Genomic DNA, 18,853 nt, shown 5'->3' on the forward strand with positions numbered 1-18,853 from the left:
AGGTTGAGAACCACTGGTGTAGAATCTTGCAGTGTTGAATCCTGGCCCCTGTGGGAGAACCTGTGAGCTGAAATGACTGCAGACCGAGCTAGGGAAAAAAAGGGGCGTATTTGACGAGCCCCGGTTGAATGGTGAATTGTGGGAAAAGTCAAGAGGTTTGTAACTTTTCGCATAATACTCACAGATTTTGCCCCCCCCCGGGATTGACTCTGGGGTGGGCCTCTGCCACAGGAGGTAAAGGGGAACTTAATTCCTCACTAATCCATAAATATATTAAAATGTAATTGTAAGGTTTATATATATTGATTACAAAGTATCACTACTAATATCAATATTACTAATATTAAGCTTAAGCATAATAAAATCATAATAAAAGGAAAATGCAATGAAACTACATCCGTCTTTGGTCTGGTCTGTTTTTTCCTGTCAAGTGCAGAATAGCCATTTCTCCCAGTCCAGTCCAGTCCAGTCCAGTCCACTACTGAGGTCTAAGTCAACTCGCCACGGGAAGGGCAATTCAGTGCTGCATTAATTGTTTTGTTCCGTTGTTTTTCTTATTGACGATCACATTTTCATCAAAATTATTGTCACTCCTTTCTGGATTGACTTTATTTTATTGTTATTGGCCACAGTTCTGTTGAAATTAATTTTTGTATTTGTTGAATTATCGTGTCCAGGTGGGCCATTCCACACTGCTGGAGCCTCTGTGAACCATTTTGAATTTTTGAAGTGTCTAAAACAGGGGTCCTCAACCTTGGCCACTTTAAGACTTGTGGACTTCAACTCCCAGAATTCCTCAACCCCGCAGGAAGGAACAGCCAGCAGAGACCAGAGATCTGTCCATGGTCCTGATACTGCTGTTCCTTCGGCCACCCTCGCCCTGGTTGTGCGGCCTGGCCTGCAGGAGGACCCGGAGCAGAAAAATAGACCCAGAAGAAGCTGCTTACGACTCAGATTCAAAGCTCTGATAGCATCAACATTGCAGTTGTTCCGTTGATAAAAAAATCTTATCAAAACGGAATAGAAAATATTATAACATAAGATGCAAAAGAAACCCTCAAAAGATGGCTAATATTTTAGACCAGGGGTCCTCAACCTTGGGCACCTTAAGACTTGTGGACTTCAACTCCCAGAATTCCTCAGCCTCAGACCTACTCAGTTCTTCATATGTTTTTGTCTCAAGCCCCCTGATTATCTTTGTTGCTCTTCTCTGCACCCTTTCCAGAGTCTATATTGGGGTTACCCAAACTGGGTGCAATGCCTGGTCCAAGGGCCATTCTTCCTGGACCAGGGGCTCACCACCAGATGGATTTGTACCTGGCTGACAAACCGTACTCAGCGAGTAGTCCTCAATGGCACTACATCCACATGGAGAGAAGTAAGCAGTTGGATACCACAAGGTTCCGTCTTAGGCCCAGGACTCTTCAATATCTTCATCAATGACTTAGATGAGGGAATAGAAGGGGAACTCATCAAATTTGCAGATGACACCAAACTGGCAGGAGCATCCAACACCCCAGAAGACAAGTTCAGGATTCAAAAAGGTCTTGACAAACTTGAACAATGGGCCCTGTCCAACAAAATGAGTTTTAATGTGGAGAAAAGCAAAGTTTTACATTTAGGCAGGAAAAACCAAAGGTATAAATACTGATTGGGTGAGACCTGGCTTAAAAACAGCCACTGTGAGAGGGACCTCGGAGTCCTAGTGGATGATCACTTGACCATGAGCCAGCCGTGTGCAGCAGCAGCCAAAAAAGCTAATACAATCCTGGGTTGCATAAACAGAGGCATAGAATCAAGATCACGTGAAGTATTAGTATCACTTTGTAAAGCCTTAGTAATTCAGAGAAGAGCACGTGAAGTGTTAAGATCACTTTACAATGCCACACTTGGAATACTGCATCCAGTTTTGGTCACCACAATGTAAAAAAGATGTTGACACTCTAGAAAGAGTGCAGAGAAGAGCAACAAAGATGATTAGGGGACTGGAGGCTAAAACACATAAGGAAGGGCTGCTGAAATTGGGTATGTCTAGTTTAATAAAGAGAAGGATGAGGGAGGACATGATAGCCGTCTTCTAGTATCTCAGGGGCTGCCCCAAAGAAGAGGGAGTCAAGCTATTCACCAAAGCACCTGAAGGCAGGACAAGAAGCAACGGAGGGAAACTGATCAAGGAGAGAAGCAACCTAGAACTAAGGAGAAACTTCCTGACAGAACAATTAACCAGTGGAACTCCTTGCCTCCAGAAGTGGTGAATGCTCCAACACTGGAAGTTTTAAGAAGAGACTGGACAGCCATTTGTCTGAAATGGTAGGGTTTCCTGCCTGAGCAGGGGGTTGGACTAGATGACCTCCAAGGTAGCTTTCAACTTTATTATTATTATTGTTGTTGTTGTTGTTGTTGTTGTTGTTGTTGTTATTATTATTATTATTATTATTATTATTATTATTATTATTATTATTATTATTATTATTATTATCTAAGATCATCCAAGGCCAGGAGACTAAAACATATAAAGAATGGCTGCAGGATTTGGGCTTGGCTAGTGTACAGAAAAGAAGAAATAGGGGAGACATGAAAGCAGCATTCCAGTATCTGAGGGGCTGCCACAAGGCAGAGGGGGCCAGGTTGTTCACCAAAGCACCAGAGGGCAGGATGAGAAACAATGGTTGGAAACTGACCAAAGAGAGAAGCAACCTGGAATTAAGGAGAAACTTCCTAACAGGGAGGACAATTAACCAGTGGAACAGCTTGCCACCAGAAGTCGTGGGCGTTCCATCACTGGAGGTTTATAAGAAGAGACTAGACAGTCACTTGTTTGAGATGGTATAGGTTCTCCTGCTTGAGCAGGGGGCTGGACTAGAAGACCTCCAAGGTCCCTTCCAGCTCTATTCTATTCTATTCTATTCTATTCTATTCTATTCTATTCTATTCTATTCTATTCTATTCTATTCTATTCTATTCTATTCTATTCTTCTGAGCACTCCTGGGAGATGACTTTGACTTCAGGAAGGGAGGGGCATCTCTCTCTGCACCCCCCACTAGACAGGGAGGGCTGGTTGGGGTGATGCCCACAAGGCAGCTACTTTGCCAAAGGTGCTGGCACTGCCCCAAGCAGACACCAGAGGGCAGGGCAGGTGCCTGCCCGTCTCCTCCCAGACTCTCTACCAAGGAAGCATCTGGATTCCTTGAAACAGCTGCAGGTGCAGGAGGGTCTCTCTGTTGGCCAGAAAGCCCTGGAGACCTGATGGCCGGGCCTCCTGCCAGGGCCTGCCCAGGGGTGGACTGGCCCTACGGCTCATTCTCGGCCCAAAATTGCTCTGCCCTGTGTCCAGCTGGGGGATGCATCCCAGATGGGTATGGACCAGCTTCCCTTCAAGCATGGCGGAGCTCCGTCACTGGAGGTTTTGGAGAAAAGATTGGGCAGCCATTTGTCCAGGACTGTTTAAATCAGGGGTGGGGGAACTATGGCCCCTTCATGACTGGTGGACTTCAACTCCCAGAATTCCTGAGCCAGCATGGCTCAGCTTGGAAACCTCTCCCTTTCCCCTCATCATGGCTGGCTCAGGAATTCTGGGAGTTGAAGTCCACCAGAGCCAAGGTTGCCCACCCCTGGCCTAGGCATTATGCAGAATATCAAGAACTATTTAGGCAGAGTATGAAAAGACAGTCATGAAAAGGGTAGACCTAGGCCAGGGGTGGGGAAACTTGGCCCTTTTACGATTTGTGGACTTGAACTCCCAGAATTCCTGAGCCAGCATGGGGGAACTATGGCCCCTTCATGACTGGTGGACTTCAACTCCCAGAATTCCTGAGCCAGCCTGGCTCAGCTTGGAAACCTCTACCTTTCCCCTCAGCATGGCTGGCTCAGGAATTCTGGGAGTTGAAGTCCACGAGTCATGAAAGAGCCAAGGTTGCCTACCCCTAGTTTAGATGGTCCTCAAGTTAGTACCACAATAGAGTGCAAAATTTCTGTTGATAAACAAGACAGTTGTTAAGTTGTGAGTTTTGCCCCATTTTACGACCTTTCTTCCCACAGTTGCTAAGTGAATCACTGCAGTTGTTAAGTTAGTCGCAAGGTTGTTAAGTGAATCGGGCTTCCCCATTGCCGATCCGGGTAGTCCCCGACTTACGGCCAGAACTGGGCCCAGACATTTCATTGTTAAATAAGTTGCATCTGATTTGACGTCCTTTTCTGCCACCGTCGTTAAGCGAGTCACTGCAGCGGTTAAGTGAAATGTGCGGTCATTAAGTGAACCCAGCTTCCCCCGTTGACTTCGCTTGGCAGAAGCTGGCTGGGAAGGTCGCAAACGGGGGTCACGTGACCCCCCTGGGATGCCACAATCCTCATCAATACAGGCCTGTTGTGGGAATGCTGCGATGGTCGTAAGGGTGAGGACCGGCTATAAGTCCTGTTTTTCAGTGCTATGGTAACTTCAAAGGCTCACTCACCGAGTGGTTGTAAGCTGAGGAGTACCTGTAGTATACCAGCCCCCCCCCAGGCTAGGAGGGCCTTTCCTGGCAACACGGAAGCCGTGAGACCTGGAAGTCGAAGCCGAGATTGACTGCTGACCCACTGCGAGCGTCGGCTCTTGAGAAAGCAGCGGGTTCAATACCCTCCGGGACTCGGCCCTGTTGCTCAAGGGGGGAGTGGAAGCTGTCGCTGGGGCTCGTGTGCCAATTGCGGCCTTAACTGGGGCAGAAGGCAGAGTTAGTCATGACCTCATCTTTACCTTAGACTAGACTACTGCAAAATGTTCTGGGTGGGGCTGCCCTTGAAGACTCCCTGGAGACTATAATTAATGCAGAAGGCCGTGCCGTGAACGTAAAATGCCCAGGTCCTACACTGGCTGCCCAGAGACCCCCAGGGACAATTCTTAGTCCTGGTTTTGACCTATATAAAGCACTAGATTAAATAATTCCTCATTTCCGTGGAGTGGGGCAGCCCCAGAGACCTGACTTACCGGCTGGGCCTTCCAGCTCTCGGGCCGGTTGGCCGTGGTTTCTACCGAAGAAGCCCTGGCTGGCAGGGGCTCTCAGTTGAGCTGGAGGTGGCCTCCCCCCCCCTCACTTGGCCAATGAACCCAAGTGGTGCTGTTTACAACCGTAATTGTAGCTTGTAAAAACAAATTGACACTGGTGGCTGTTATCAGTTCTCAATTAAAGGTGGAACATTGAGCAAAGGCTGGTTTCCTTGGGATGGTTGGCCCGGTGCCAGCTGCTGATGCCACTGGAAATGCCAGCTGCTGATGCCACTGGAAATGGAGGCAGCTCCCTGGTGGCGTGAAAGCCCGTACGATCATGAGTCAGAAGGGACCTTGGAGAGAGAATAACAGAGTCGGAAGGGACCTTGGAGGTCTTCCAGTCCAACCCCCTGCTCAAGCAGGAGACCCTGTATACCATTTCAGACAAATGGCTGTCCAGTCTCTTCTTGAAAACCTTCCAGTGATGAAGCACCCACAACTTCTGGAGGCAGGTTGTTCCACTGGTTCATTGTTCTCACTGTCAGGAAGTTTCTCCTTAGTTCCAGGTTGCTTCTCTCCTTGATCAGTTTTTAGGCAGGAAGAAAATGGCAATAATAATAATAATAATAATAATAATAATAATAATAATAATAATAATAATAATAAGAAGAAGAAGAAGAAGAAGAAGAAGAAGAAGAAGAAGAAGTTGTTGGAAGGGACCTTGGAGGTCATCTAGTCCAACCCCCTGCCCAGGCAGGAAACCCTATGCCATTTCAGACAAATGGCTGTCCAGTCTCTTCTTAAAAACTTCCAGTGTTGGAGAAGGGAGAGAGGGAGGGAGGGAGGGAGGGAGGAAGAAAGAAAGGAAGGAAGGAAGGAAGGAAGGAAGGAAGGAAAAAAAGAATAACAGAATAACAGACTCAGAAGGGACCTTGGAGGTCATCTAGTCCAACCCCCCTGCTCAGGCAGGAAACCCTATATACCATTTCAGACAAATGGCTGTCCAGTCTCTTCTTTAAAACTTCCAGTGTTGGAGAAGGGAGGGAAGGAGGGAGGGAGGGAAGGAAGGAAGGAATAACAGAATAACAGACTCAGAAGGGACCTTGGAGGGTCATCTAGTCCAACCCCCTGCTCAGGCAGGAAACCCTATATACCATTTCAGACAAAGGGTTGTCCTGTCTCTTCTTAAAAACTTCCAGTGTTGAAGCAGGGAGCCCTCTGACCTTTGGGTAGCCCCCCAACCCCCAGTTAACATGGCTGGCCACGGGAATGCCCGTCTCCCAGCCAAGGCTCTGAGCAGCCCCAGAAGCCTTTGGGGAAGGCTGGGCGAAGGGCAGCCTCCCTGGGCACCCCCTGCCAGCCTGGACCCGGCCCTGCGGCCCCAAGGAGAGGGCTCTGACGTTTCCGTGGGCCCCCGGTGGTGGGAGTACAGCGCCAGAAGTGGCTCCTTCCCAACTTCCCTTGCCAAGTGGACTTTTGATCCGTTCTGGCAAAGTCCACCCAAGTTTCTCCTTCCTCGGCCTCTTCAGCTGCCAGCGATAAGAGGCTCCGAGCAAGGTCAGACCTTCCCATGAGGCACTTCCTGGCCGAACGCCCCCCAGCACCCGCTCTTCCCCTGGGGGGCACAGCCGGTCTCTCTCCCAACCCTCACAGCAGAAGACGCTCTTCTGGCAGTGGCCATGGGGCGGCCCATGGGCCACCCGCAAGGAACGTCCAGCTCTGGTGGAGAGGGAAGACTGCGGCCTGGTCTGCCCGTGGTTGAAGCAGCACCTGGCCACCCTCGGGAGGACCACTGGCCACCTGAGGTCCATCTGGGATCCTGGGCACAGCGGTTGAAGAGGATCAGCGGGCAAGGGGGTGGGGAGGGGGCCTAACCTCCCGGAGACTTACTGCCAGTCAGAGAAGGCAAAGTATGTGTGTGGGGGGGGGAGGAAAGCAGAAGACACAGCTGAGTTGAAGGAATCTTTGAGGGTGTTTCATCACCACACTAGGTAACATCATCAGTGCCAAAAGGGAGGAGGAGGAGGAGGAGGAGGAGGAGGAGGAGGAGGANCCTTCCAATCTCTCCTCAGAGTTAATGAAGCGGTGAAATCTGGGCTGGGTGAGCCCATGGGTAAATGGGTTCATACGGACTTGGATGACCCCTAAAAAGCCCAGAAATGGACCCACCTGGAGTGCCATTGGACTCTGGGGGCCCAATGGTCAAGGATGCACCCCACATTTGCTCAGCTAATAGTTTGGGGCAGGGGTGGCCAGGCTTGGCCACTTTAAGACCTGTGGACTTCAGCTCCCAGAAGTCCACAGGTCTTAAAGTGGCCAAGCCTGGACACCCTTGCTCTTGAGTAATCCCACTGGGTTCAGGGTTTCCTGCCTAAGCAGGGGGTTGGATAGAAGACCTTCAAGGTCCCTTCCAACTTTGTTAGTCTGTTCCTCTGTTAATTACTCTAGATCAGAAGAACCACGGTTTCTCTCTCATTTGCTTTCTAGGTGTCCGGTCACTTGGGGTCTCCATCCAGGTCTGGGCACCCCTGTCCCCCTCCAGGACAGTCACAAACTGGAGCAAGTTCAGGGGAAGATTTTGAGGATCTGGGCAAGATTCAAGTAAATTAAATTTCAAGGATCTGAGCCAGGGTAAAATGTAGAATCAAGATCACGTGAAGTATTAATACCACTTTACAAGGCCTTGGTAAGGCCACACTTGGAATACTGCATCCAGTTTTGGTCACCACGATGTAAAAAAGATGCTGAGACTCTGGAAAGAGTGCAGAGAAGAGCAACAAAGATGATTAGGGGACTGGAGGCTAAAACATATAAGGAACGGTTGCTGGAATTGGGTATGTCTAGTTTAACGAAGAGAAGGACGAGGGGAGACATGATAGCATGTCCAAAGCGCCTGAAGGCAGGACAAGAAGCAACGGATGGAAACTCACCAAGGAGAGAAGCAACCTAGAACTAAGGAGAAACTTCCTGACAGTGAGAACAATTAACCAGCGGAACCACCTGCCTCCAGAAGCGGTGAATGCTCCAACACTGGAAGTTTTAAAGAAGAAACTGGACAGCCATTTGTCCAAAATGGTATAGGGTTTCCTGCCTGAGCAGGGGGTTGGACTAGATGACCTCCAAGGTCTCTTCCAACTTTATTATTATTATTATTATTATTATTATTATTATTATTATTATTATTATTATTATTACTACTACTATTGTTGTTGTTGTTGTTGTTATTGTTATTGTTATTGTTATTATTATTGTTTTACGAAGAACGGTTGCAGGAATTGGGGGCGTCTAGTCTAGTGCAAAGAAGCACTACAGATGACATACAGGCAGTCCTTGACTTACGACAATCCACTTAGTGACCATCTGAAGTCACAACAGCACTGAAAAAAAGGGACTTAGGACCATTTTTCACACTTAGGACCGTTGCAGCATCCCCAGGGTCGTGTGGTTTACATTCGGATGCCTGGCAACTGATTCATAGTTATGACGGTCGCAGAGTCCCTTGTGTGTGTGTGTGTGTGTGTGACGTGATCCCCTTTTGCGACCTTCTGACAAGCAAAGTCCATGGGGAAGCCTGATTCACGTCACAACGGTGTCACTAATTTAACAACTGCAGTGATTCGCTTAACAAATGGGGCAGAAAAATGTTGTAAAATGGGGCAAAACTCATTTAACAAATTTCTCACTTAGCAACATAACATTTGGGCTCAGCTGTGGTCCATAATAATAATAATAATAATAATAATAATAATAATAATAATAATAATAATAATAATAATAATAATAATAATAAAAATAAAAATAAAAATAAAAATAAAAATAAAAATAATAAAAATAAAAATAAAAATAAAAATAAAAATAAAAATAATAAAAATAAAAAAGTTGGAAGGGACCTTGGAGGCCATCTAGTCCAACCCCCTGATCAGGCAGGAAACCCTATACCATTTTGGACAAATGGCTGTCCAGTCTCTTCTTAAAAACTTCCAGTGTTGGAGCATTCACCACTTCTGGAGGCAGGTTGTTCCACTGGTTAATTGTTCTCACTGTCAGGAAGTTTCTCCTTAGTTCCAGGTTGCTTCTCTCCTCGGTGAGTTTCTCTCCTCGATTAGTCAAGGAATACCTGTAGTAGCAGTGCTCCAATATCTCAGGGGCTGCCCCAAAGAAAAGGGGGGTCCACCTGTTCTCCAAAGCAGAGGTCTCCAACCTTTTGGGCACCAGGGACCACCCGTTCCGTGGAGAGAGATTTTTCCGCAGACTGCAGGTCTGGTGTGGTTTTGTGTGCGGCCTGCATCCCACGGAGGGGGCTTTGCTTGTTTGTATGGACCAGTTAACGGCATGCTGCGGCCCGGTACCGGTCCACAGACCAGGGGTTGAGGACCCTGGCACTAAATGAAATGGTTGTAAGATGTCTACTTTTAATGAGGAGAAGGGCCAGGGGGGACAGTATAGCAGTCTTCCAGTATCTCAGGGGCTGCCCCAAAGAAGAGGGAGTCAAGCTCTTTTCCAGGACAAGAAGCAACGGATGGCAACTGGTCACAGAGAGAAGCAACCTGGAATTAAGGAGTTTCCTGATGGTGAGAAAAAATCAACCAGTGGTTGAAAAGCCCTGAACTAGAACTAAGGAGAAACTTCCTGACAGTTAGAACAATTAACCAGTGGAACCACCTGCCTCCAGAAGCGGTGAATGCTCCAACACTGGAAGTTTTTAAGAAGAAACTGAACAGCCATTTGTCCAAAATGGTATAGGGTTTCCTGCCTGAGCAGGGGGTTGGACTAGATGACCTCCAAGGTCCCTTCCAACTTTATCATCATCATCATTATTATTATTATTATTATTATTATTATTATTATTATTATTATTATTATTATTATTATTATTATTACTATTACTATTACTATTATTATTATTAACTCCATTCCAGCAGCTGTTCTTCGCATGTTTTAGCCTCCAGCCCACTGATCATCTTTGTTGCTCTTCTCTGCACTTTTTCCAGAGTCTCAGCATCTTTTTTACATCATGGGGACCAAAACTGGACGTAGGGTGGTCTTAGCGAGGCCTACCACAGACCAGTAGAGACCGGGCTATTTCCCCTGCAGCGGGACCCTCCGAAGGAGTGGGGGGGAGGGGAGGAGGGAAACTGGCCTTTGGGAGAAGCAGGCCATTCAGGACAGAGACAAAAGGGGAATTATTGGTAACCTTGATTAAGTGCTGCAAATAATATCCTTGCCACCTATAGATGCGGAAAGGAGATAAGTTTGTGTTTAATTGGCTTGGCACTCTAGGAGAGCGTAGTTTATACAACAAGCCTCCCTTTTGTCAACACCAAAGGCGCACTCGGCAATCTGGTTTGTGCAGTCCCTGAAATGTAACACAACCACAGCCTCCACGCTCTCCGTGGCAGAAAGGTTGTAAATAGGAGTCGGTGGTCTGAATTTTGATCACGTGACCTGGGGGATGCCGCCACGGTCGTAAGTGAGAAAAATAATCATGTCAATTTTTTCAGTGCTGTTTTAACTTTGAATAGTCGCTAAACGAATGGCTGTAAATCAAGGACTACCTGTATTTGGATGAGGCTCAGGCCTTCAGTGACTTACAAGGGTGATTCACATCTTTGTTGCTCTTCTCTGCACTCTTTCCAGAGTCTCAGCATCTTTTTTACATCATGGTGTTTCAATATCTCAGGGGCTGCCCCAAAGAAGAGGGAGTCAAGCTATTCTCCAAAGCGCCTGAAGGCAGGACGAGAAGCAACGGATGGAAACTCATCAAGGAGAGAAGCAACCTGGAACTAAGGAGAAACTTCCTGATAGTCAGAACAATTAACCAGTGGAACCACCTGCCTCCAGAAGCGGTGAATGCGCCAACACTGGAAGGTTTTAAGAAGAGACTGGACAGCCATTTGTCCGAAATGGTATAGGGTTTCCTGCCTGAGCAGAGTGTTGGACTAGATGACCTCCAAGGTCCCTTCCAACTTTATCATTATTATTATTATTATATGAAGAGCTCTGGGCCCGGGAGAAAACCCAGAGCCCCCACCCCGATACTCCTTCCGTGGAGACACTGAGGATGGCGTGTCAGGTACGGTTGCCCAGCCATCCCACATTGGAATAGAATAGAGCTGGAAGGGACCTTGGAGGTCTTCTAGTCCAGCCCCCCGCTCAGGCAGGACAATCTATACCATCTCAGACAGGTGACTGTCCAGTCTCTTCTTAAAAACCTCCAGTGATGGAGCACCCACAATTTCTGGTGGCAAGCTGTTCCACTGGTTGATTGTCCTCACTGTCAGGAAGTTTCTCCTCAATTGCTTCTCTCTTTGATCAGTTTCTAACCATTGTTTTTTATCCTGCCTTCAGGTGCTTTGGAGAATAATGTGACCCCCTTCTTCTTTGTGGCAGCCCCTCAAATACTGGAACGCTGCTATCATGTCCACCCTATTTCTTCTTTTCTTTAGACTGGCCAAACCCAAGTCCCGCAGCCGTTCTTCGTATGTTTTGGTCTCCAGCCCTTGGATCATCTTAGTTGCTCTTCTCTGAACTTTTTCCAAACTCTCAACATCTTTTTTGTGATATGGTGACCAAAATTGGCTGCAGTATTCCAGGTGTGGCCTCACTAAGGGTTTTTATAAAGCGATACTAATACTTCGTGTGAAGTGTTATTCCCTTTTTTGCAAGCCTCCAGTCTCTGCACAAGGACATCCACAGCATTTCCCTACTCTCCTAATCTGGGTCGCCATCTGGCCCAGCCAGTTTTCAGCAAGGTGATGCTGGTTTCTAGCAATTAGCTTGCTCCTGTCTCAGTGCTTGCAAACCGCTCCTTCGAGATCTTTCCTGATGTTTTTCCAGGTGTTGCACAGATCTCACCACTCACACGACTGTCTTGAACTCGCTCTCCAGATGCGAGTTCAGAAGAGGAGGAGGAGGAGGGTGAGTTTGAGTCTGCAGAGCAAAGCATGGAGCCAAGGTCAGGATGGGGGCTCGGGGACTGCTAGCCTGAGGGAGCAGCCCCAGCTGCCTCCATCGGACAAGCCACTGGCTGAGGCTGAGGGAGGGGAGCCACAGCTGCACCACGTTGGCCAGGGGGCTCCAGGTGAGGACCAGGGGCAGCTGCCTCCCATTAGCAATGAGGAGGAGGTGGAGTTCACACCTCCTCCCATTGATCCAAGGACAGAGAGCAGAGAGGAGGCAGGCACAATGCCCGTCAGCTAGGCCAGGGCTTTTCAACCTTTTCACCCATTGTACCACTTTTAGGATATGGCAATATCCAAGTACCACCAGTTGCCTAGCAAGGTGTCAAAAACTTGATGACCCCCCCCAAAAAGGAAAAAACTGATGAAGTACAGGTAGTCCTCAACTTACAACAGTTCACTTATTGACTGTTCGAAGTTACAATGGCACTGAAAAAAGTGCCCCCCAAGCCACAGCCGAGCAAGACACCTGCCTGCCCGCCCGGCCGCGCTCTCCCTCCTGTCCGAGGTTTTCATTGTTGTGAGCATTTCTGTTGAGGATTGGCAGCGAGGGTGGGGTGGGGGGTGTTTGGTTTTTATCCCCCCCGTCTGCTGGGTGGTTGCAGCAGGTTTTGGTCCCTTCACATGACCCTGGGACACTGTGACCATCATAAATATGAATCAGTTGCCAAGCATCTGAATGTAAATCACAAGATCCTGGAGAGGCTGCAACATTCCAGCTGATTGGCGCTTCTTCTGGGCTCAGCCGAAGCGCCAGGATCAGCGCCGAGCTCCAGCTGGATCCTGGCGCTGATCCTGGCGCTTCCGCTGAGCCCCGACAGCTCTGCAGCTCCATCCGTCTCTCGCTCAGGCTTGTGCGGTGCTGCCACCCGTTCAGCTCATTCCCCTCCCCCGCTACCCCTTTTCTAGGATGGTCGCGTACCCCCTGCCAGGTGCCAATGTACCACAGGTGGTACCCGTACCACTGGTTGAAAAGCCTTGAGCTAGGCTATTCGCGAGGAGGCAACCTCACCTTGCATGAAGGGCTGCACTGGCCTGGCCTACTTAATCCCACCCTGACGACTTGAGCATTGCTGGAGCCATGTGCCCAGTTCCGTGCCTTGTGTCCTTGTGCTGTGCATCCTGATGTGTTCAAGTCCTGGATTTTGTGTGTGCCCGTTGGACTCAGTTACCCAGTGACTCTTGCCGTGCTAAGCTCAGAATCTGGACCTGTGCAACGGGGGTCCTTTCCAAGGACCCATTTGGGGGAGCTTGAATAAACACCTGTAGAACTCATGCCGTGTTTGTATGTGTGTGTGTGTATGTGTGTAGAGAGCAGGGCAGCAGAACAACCCGCAAGGACTTCGTAGTTCCAATATTATCCCACGAGTGAAGCACCTGGAAGTCAACTTCCAGCACAGACGGGCGAACTAAGCAGGGCCCTTAACTCTGCCAATCGGCGCTGGGTGTGTTGGGAGAAACATAGAAGTAAACTGAGAGTGGTGGGAGTCACAACCTTTTGAGGGGTGGGTAGTAAGCAAGAGGAGAGGGCCCAAGAAGGAAAGGGCAGGTTGCAGTGGGTGGGACTAGATGGCCTCTGGTGGCATCTCCATCTCCACAACTCTGCCAGAGGGAGGCAAGAACTTTAGACACACAAGGCCAAGGTGTGTGTGTGTGTGTGTGTGTCGTGTGTCATATGGTGGAAACGAGGATGGTTTTGCAAGGACATAAAATGACCAGGAAGCAGAGTTCGTTCTGTTGTTTTTTCTCCCCTGCTGCCTTCCGCTCCTTCCTTTGTAGGATGTTGCTTACCTTCAAAAAAAATGGGGAGGAAAAAATCAGAATATCTGGATGTTTCAGCAGTCTGACTCTTTCCAGACCAGCTTTTTTGAGTAAGGGAAGGTGCCTTTGTATGAATTTATTTATTAAGAAAATGTCTACGGCCACCCAACTCACAGGGACCCCAAGTGGCTTATAGAAACAAAAAACCAATGAACCCCATCTACACACACACACACACACACTGGCAACAGCAATCCAGCCACCCCCTTGGTGGGGTCTGTTTCCCCCTGGGGTCCCCAGGTCTGTCAACAGAACCCCGACTTCAGGACCTTTTGGAAGAGCGTCAAAGTGGGGACCAGTCTTATCTCTGCAGGGATGATGATCCACAGAGAGGGAGCCACCACGGAGAAGACCCTCCTCCTGGACCTCCTCAAGGGAGGGGACCCCTAACCCCCCCTGCCTGCCTGCCTGCTCTGGTGGGTCAGCCACTGGGGAAAGATGGTAACCCAGGGCCACGCGGGGCTTTAAAGGTGACAACCAGCACCTCGAATTGGACCCGGAAGCAAATAAGCCGCCAATGCAGCTCCCAAAAGGGAGGTGAGCCGAGTGCAAATTTAGACATGGACAAAAACCATGCAGCCCACCGAAGCTTCCTGGACGAATCCATTATTTGAATCCTTAATCCAAATAATGGCTTCACGACGTGCATATGCCCTTTGGGGGGATCTATGGGGACCCCCCCCCTTTGGAGGTATCTCCAAAGAAGATGACCGCCAGCCACAGGGGTTGACTCCAGTCCTCCTTCAGCCCCCCGTCCCCCCCATCCTCAGGGAGTGAGCTGCTACTGGTTGGGCCTGGTCTTTCCTTGCCTTTGCTTGGGGAAAAAAAACCCATTCTTGCATGGGCAGCCTCTCAGCTGGCATCCTGGCTGGGGTAGAAGATAGAACACAGAAGCCCAGGACTGGAAGGGACCTTGGAGGTCTTCTAGTCCAACCCCCTGCTCAGGCAGGAGAACTTATACCAGTGATGGTGAACCTTTTAGAGACCGAGTGCCCAAACTGCAACCCAAAACCCACTTATGCATGGTTGGGTGCCGGGTGGGTGTGGCCCATTGGATGGGCGTGGCTGCGGTGGTAACAGCAGACTGGGTGGGACTAAAAAGTTCAATCAATCAATTCCAACTTTGCAAGATCTTTTTTTTTCCTGGCAAGAAGGTGAAATTGACATTGATTGAACTTTTTTTTCTTTTTGCACACGGCGGTGGAGGCCTAAGGTGAAAAGGTTTCATAAAACCCAGCTGAAGGCCCAGGACTGGGGCGAGGGCGCGCGTGCCCACAGAGAGGGCTCTGAGTGCCGCCTCTGGCACCCGTGCCATAGGTTCACCACCATTGCCTTATACCAGGGGTGTCAAACTCAATTTCATTGAGGGCCGCATCAGCATTGCGGTTGCCCTTGGGGTGGGTGGGGGGCGGCCTACTGGGTGGGCGTAGATGGAGTGGGTGTGGCCTACTGGGTGGGCGTGGCCAGCTCTACATCTTTCGAGTCAAGGGGGCCTGTGGGGGCCTGGGCAGGAGTGGGACAGATCTGGGGGTCTCTGGCAGAAGGGGGTGGGACCGGGGCAAGCGCCAAGGCATGGTCCATTTCTTCATTCCTCACAAAGGGAGACCCCTCCCCAGCATGCACCCAGGGGGCGGGTCCGACGCGGCAGGGGCTGGTCCCTCGCTGTTTCCGGACGGCCTTGTGGAGCTAAGACTGAATGCCTTTCAGCATAGAGGGCCACCACAAAATTGTACATTGGCTCCCGGCCGGTTTGGGCCAGGACAAGGCAGCGGGGGCCGTTCCCTCACTGTTTCCAGGATGGCTTTGCGGGCCACATGAAACCACTTCGCGGGCCGCATCCGGCCCCAGGCCTTGTGTTTGACATGTCTGCCTTATACCATCCGAATCAAATGGCTGTCCAGTCTCTTCTTAAAAACTTCCAGTGTTGGCGCATTCACCGCTTCTGGAGGCAGGTTGTTCCACTGGTTAATTGTTCTCACTGTCAGGAAATTTCTCCTTAGTTCCAAGTTGCTTCTCTCCTTGATTAATTTCCACCCGTTGCTTCTTGTCCTGTCTTCAGGCGCTTTGGAGAATAGCTTGACCCCCTCTTCTTTGGGGCAGCCCCTGAGATACTGGAAGGCTGCTATCATGTCCCCCCTGGTCCTAAATGGACCAGGCAGGGTGCAGATGGGGCATGGGGTCCTTGTCTCCCATGATGCAACAGGAAGCGCACCTTGACCCAAACCCTTTTCCTGCTGATTCTGGGTGCTTCAGGGTTGCGGTGATGTGTCCTTCCTGGCTGGGGCAGCCTTTTTCCACCTGGGCTTCTCTCAGGAACCTGAATTTCTGCCCAGGAGAGGACAGAGGGATAAGTTCACCACATTTTATGATTAAATATTGTAGGGCAGACTTCTTTTTTTATGCCTTTATGGCGTTAAGTAATGTGCGAGCTTTGCACATTCTCCTAACGAACAGCTGCCACCAATCGCAGTGATTCCTGACCAAGATTCAAGGATCCACTGGATGGGATCTGCTCTCATCCCTCCCCCCCCATTCCTCCGAGTCAGAGCTGCCTTCTCTGCCAGCCGGGCCCGGTGCAGAAGACACGGGCAGCTCAACCTCTCCCTGGCACAGAGACGTGGAGGAGGAGAGCGGGCAAAGTTGCCCACCCCTTTGAGAGTCAGGCTGCTTATTAAAGGCTCAGGAGCTTCCCACAGTGTGTTTGGCAGGTTGTGCGTGCGTGTGTGTGTTGTGTGTGTTGTGTGTGTGGGGGATTGCAGGCTGATCCTTACTCTGACTTCCAGGAACAAGGAGGAGCAGGGAACTCCGAGTTTCAGCATTTCTGGCAAAGGCAGCTCGCTCTTTCTTTCGTGGCTGTTCTCCTGGGCATCGAATGCCACCCTGCCCTTCTGCTGGCAGTCCGGAGTGCCAGCGGTGCCACCTCCCTTCTCTCTGCCCTCTTGGGAGCCCCTTTCCAGACACACAGGCCTGCTGAGGGCTGCCCACTGGGGCAAACAGGGATGGGCAGAAAGCGCCTGCATTTAACAGAATGACCGAGCTGGAAGGGACCTTGGAGATCCTCTAGTCCAACCCCCTGCTCAAGCAGGAGACCCTATGCCATGTCAGACAGGTGGCTGCCCAATCTCTGCTTTAAAGCCTCCAGTGATGGAGCGCCCACAACTTCTGGAGGCAAGGAGTTCCACTGGCTAATTGTCCTCACTGTCAGGAAGTTTCTCCTTAGTTCCAGGTTGTTTCTCTCCTTGATCAGTTTCCATCCGTTGCTTCTTGCCGGGCCTTCAGAGGCTACACACACACACACACACCTCGCATTCTTCTCTATGGGAACAGAATGGAACAACTCCCCACGGGAAAACTCGCCGCAGCCAATTCTACAATTTTATGTCATTATTTAACATAATTTTAATAATTATTTTAATTTTTGTCATTCACATTTTATTTTGTCCCTCTTTTTGCATCTTTTCTTTAATGATTCTGTTTCCGCCTTTCTTTGATCTTAAGTAACTTTTGTCCCACGAAGAACGGCTGCAGGACCTGGGTCTGGCTAGTCTAAAGAAAAGAAGAAACAGGGGAGACAGGATAGGAGCGTTCCAGTGTCTGGGGGGCTGCCACAAAGAAGAAGGGGGGCACATTATTCTCTAAAGCATCAGAGGGCAGGAGAAGAAACAATGGTTGGAAACTGACCAAGGAGAGAAGCAACCTGGAATTAAGGAGAAACTTCCTGATAGTGAAGACAATCAACCAGTGGAACAGCTTGCCACCAGAAATCGTGGGTGCCCCATCACTGGAGGTTTTTAAGAAGAGGCTGGACATTCACCTGTCTGAGATGGTATAGCTTCTCCTGCTTGAGCAGGGGGCTGGACTAGAAGACCTCCAAGGTCCCTTCCACCTTCTATTCTATTCTATTCTATTCTATTCTATTCTATTCTATTCTATTCTATTCTATTCTTTCCATATTCTATTCTATTCTACTCTACTCTACTCTACTCTACTCCATTCCATCTCTCTATTCTATTCTATTCTATTCTATTCTATTCTATTCTATTCTATTCTATTCTATTCTATTTCTATTCTTTCCATATTCTATTCTATTTCTATTCTATTCTTTCCATATTCTATTCTATTCTACTCTACTCTACTCCATTCCATCTCTCTATTCTATTCTATTCTATTCTATTCTATTCTATTCTATTCTATTCGTCCCACAGCAGCGAGATGGCTGTGCCGAGCTGGCCGGGGCCAATGCTTTAATCTTTAATCGGTCACAACGTAAGCACCCCATCAACGCCGCCTGGCTGCTTTTCCGTGGGAGAAACCTCCGTCAGGACGGGACATGAGCAAAGGCGTCATTTTCCCAGATTGCATCTACAGGGCGGCGGGCGACCTGCGGCGGAGCGTAAAGACAATAGACCCGGCTCACCTGTTGGGACACGTCTAAAACAAAAGAGAGAGGGAGAAAGAAAGAGAGAAAGAAAAAGAGAGAGAGAGAAAGAGAGGGAGAGCCTGTCCCGGGGATGGGGGACCGGGGAAGGTCCCTCGAGTTCGCTGGAAGAGGCTGCGACCTGCAAGAAGGGGGCGCCAGCGAGGGCAACCTGGACATGCGGGCGTCTGAGTCGTCTGAATGCCAGGGAGGGAGGAGGAGGAGGAGGAGGAAGGAGCGAGCGAGCGAGCGGGGAGGCACCCGGGCTTAACTCAGCCGCTGCCAGCCACCGGAGCGACTTCCTCCTGGGCCGAGAGATTTCGAAGGACGCGTCCCGTCTCCTCTAACCCCTCCCCGCCTTGCGCTCCTGCCTCGCCTAGTCCTGGAAGGAGTAGCAGGCGCAGCAGCCAAGGGGCCAAGGTCAGCCCCCTGCGCGCCGGAGCCTTTATATAGCCCGGGCGAGCGCCGGGCCGTTTCTTTGACACCCGGGCTGGCATCATGTGGCGGGCGCTTTTGGCCTACAGGAGCTACCTCATCGCCCTCCTGACGCCCCTGCTCCTCCTCCCGCTGCCCCTGGTCCTCCCCTACAAGGTAGGTGGGTTTTTTCCTCCCCTTCCCAGAGGGGGACTGCAAGCCGCTTCGTTTCCCCAGAGTTCAAACTTTCCAAAACAATTGAGAAGCAACCTGGAACT

This window comes from Protobothrops mucrosquamatus, unplaced genomic scaffold (assembly GCF_001527695.2).
Source record: "Protobothrops mucrosquamatus isolate PMUCROS unplaced genomic scaffold, P.Mucros_1.0 scaffold6059, whole genome shotgun sequence".
NCBI lineage: Eukaryota > Metazoa > Chordata > Lepidosauria > Squamata > Viperidae > Protobothrops > Protobothrops mucrosquamatus.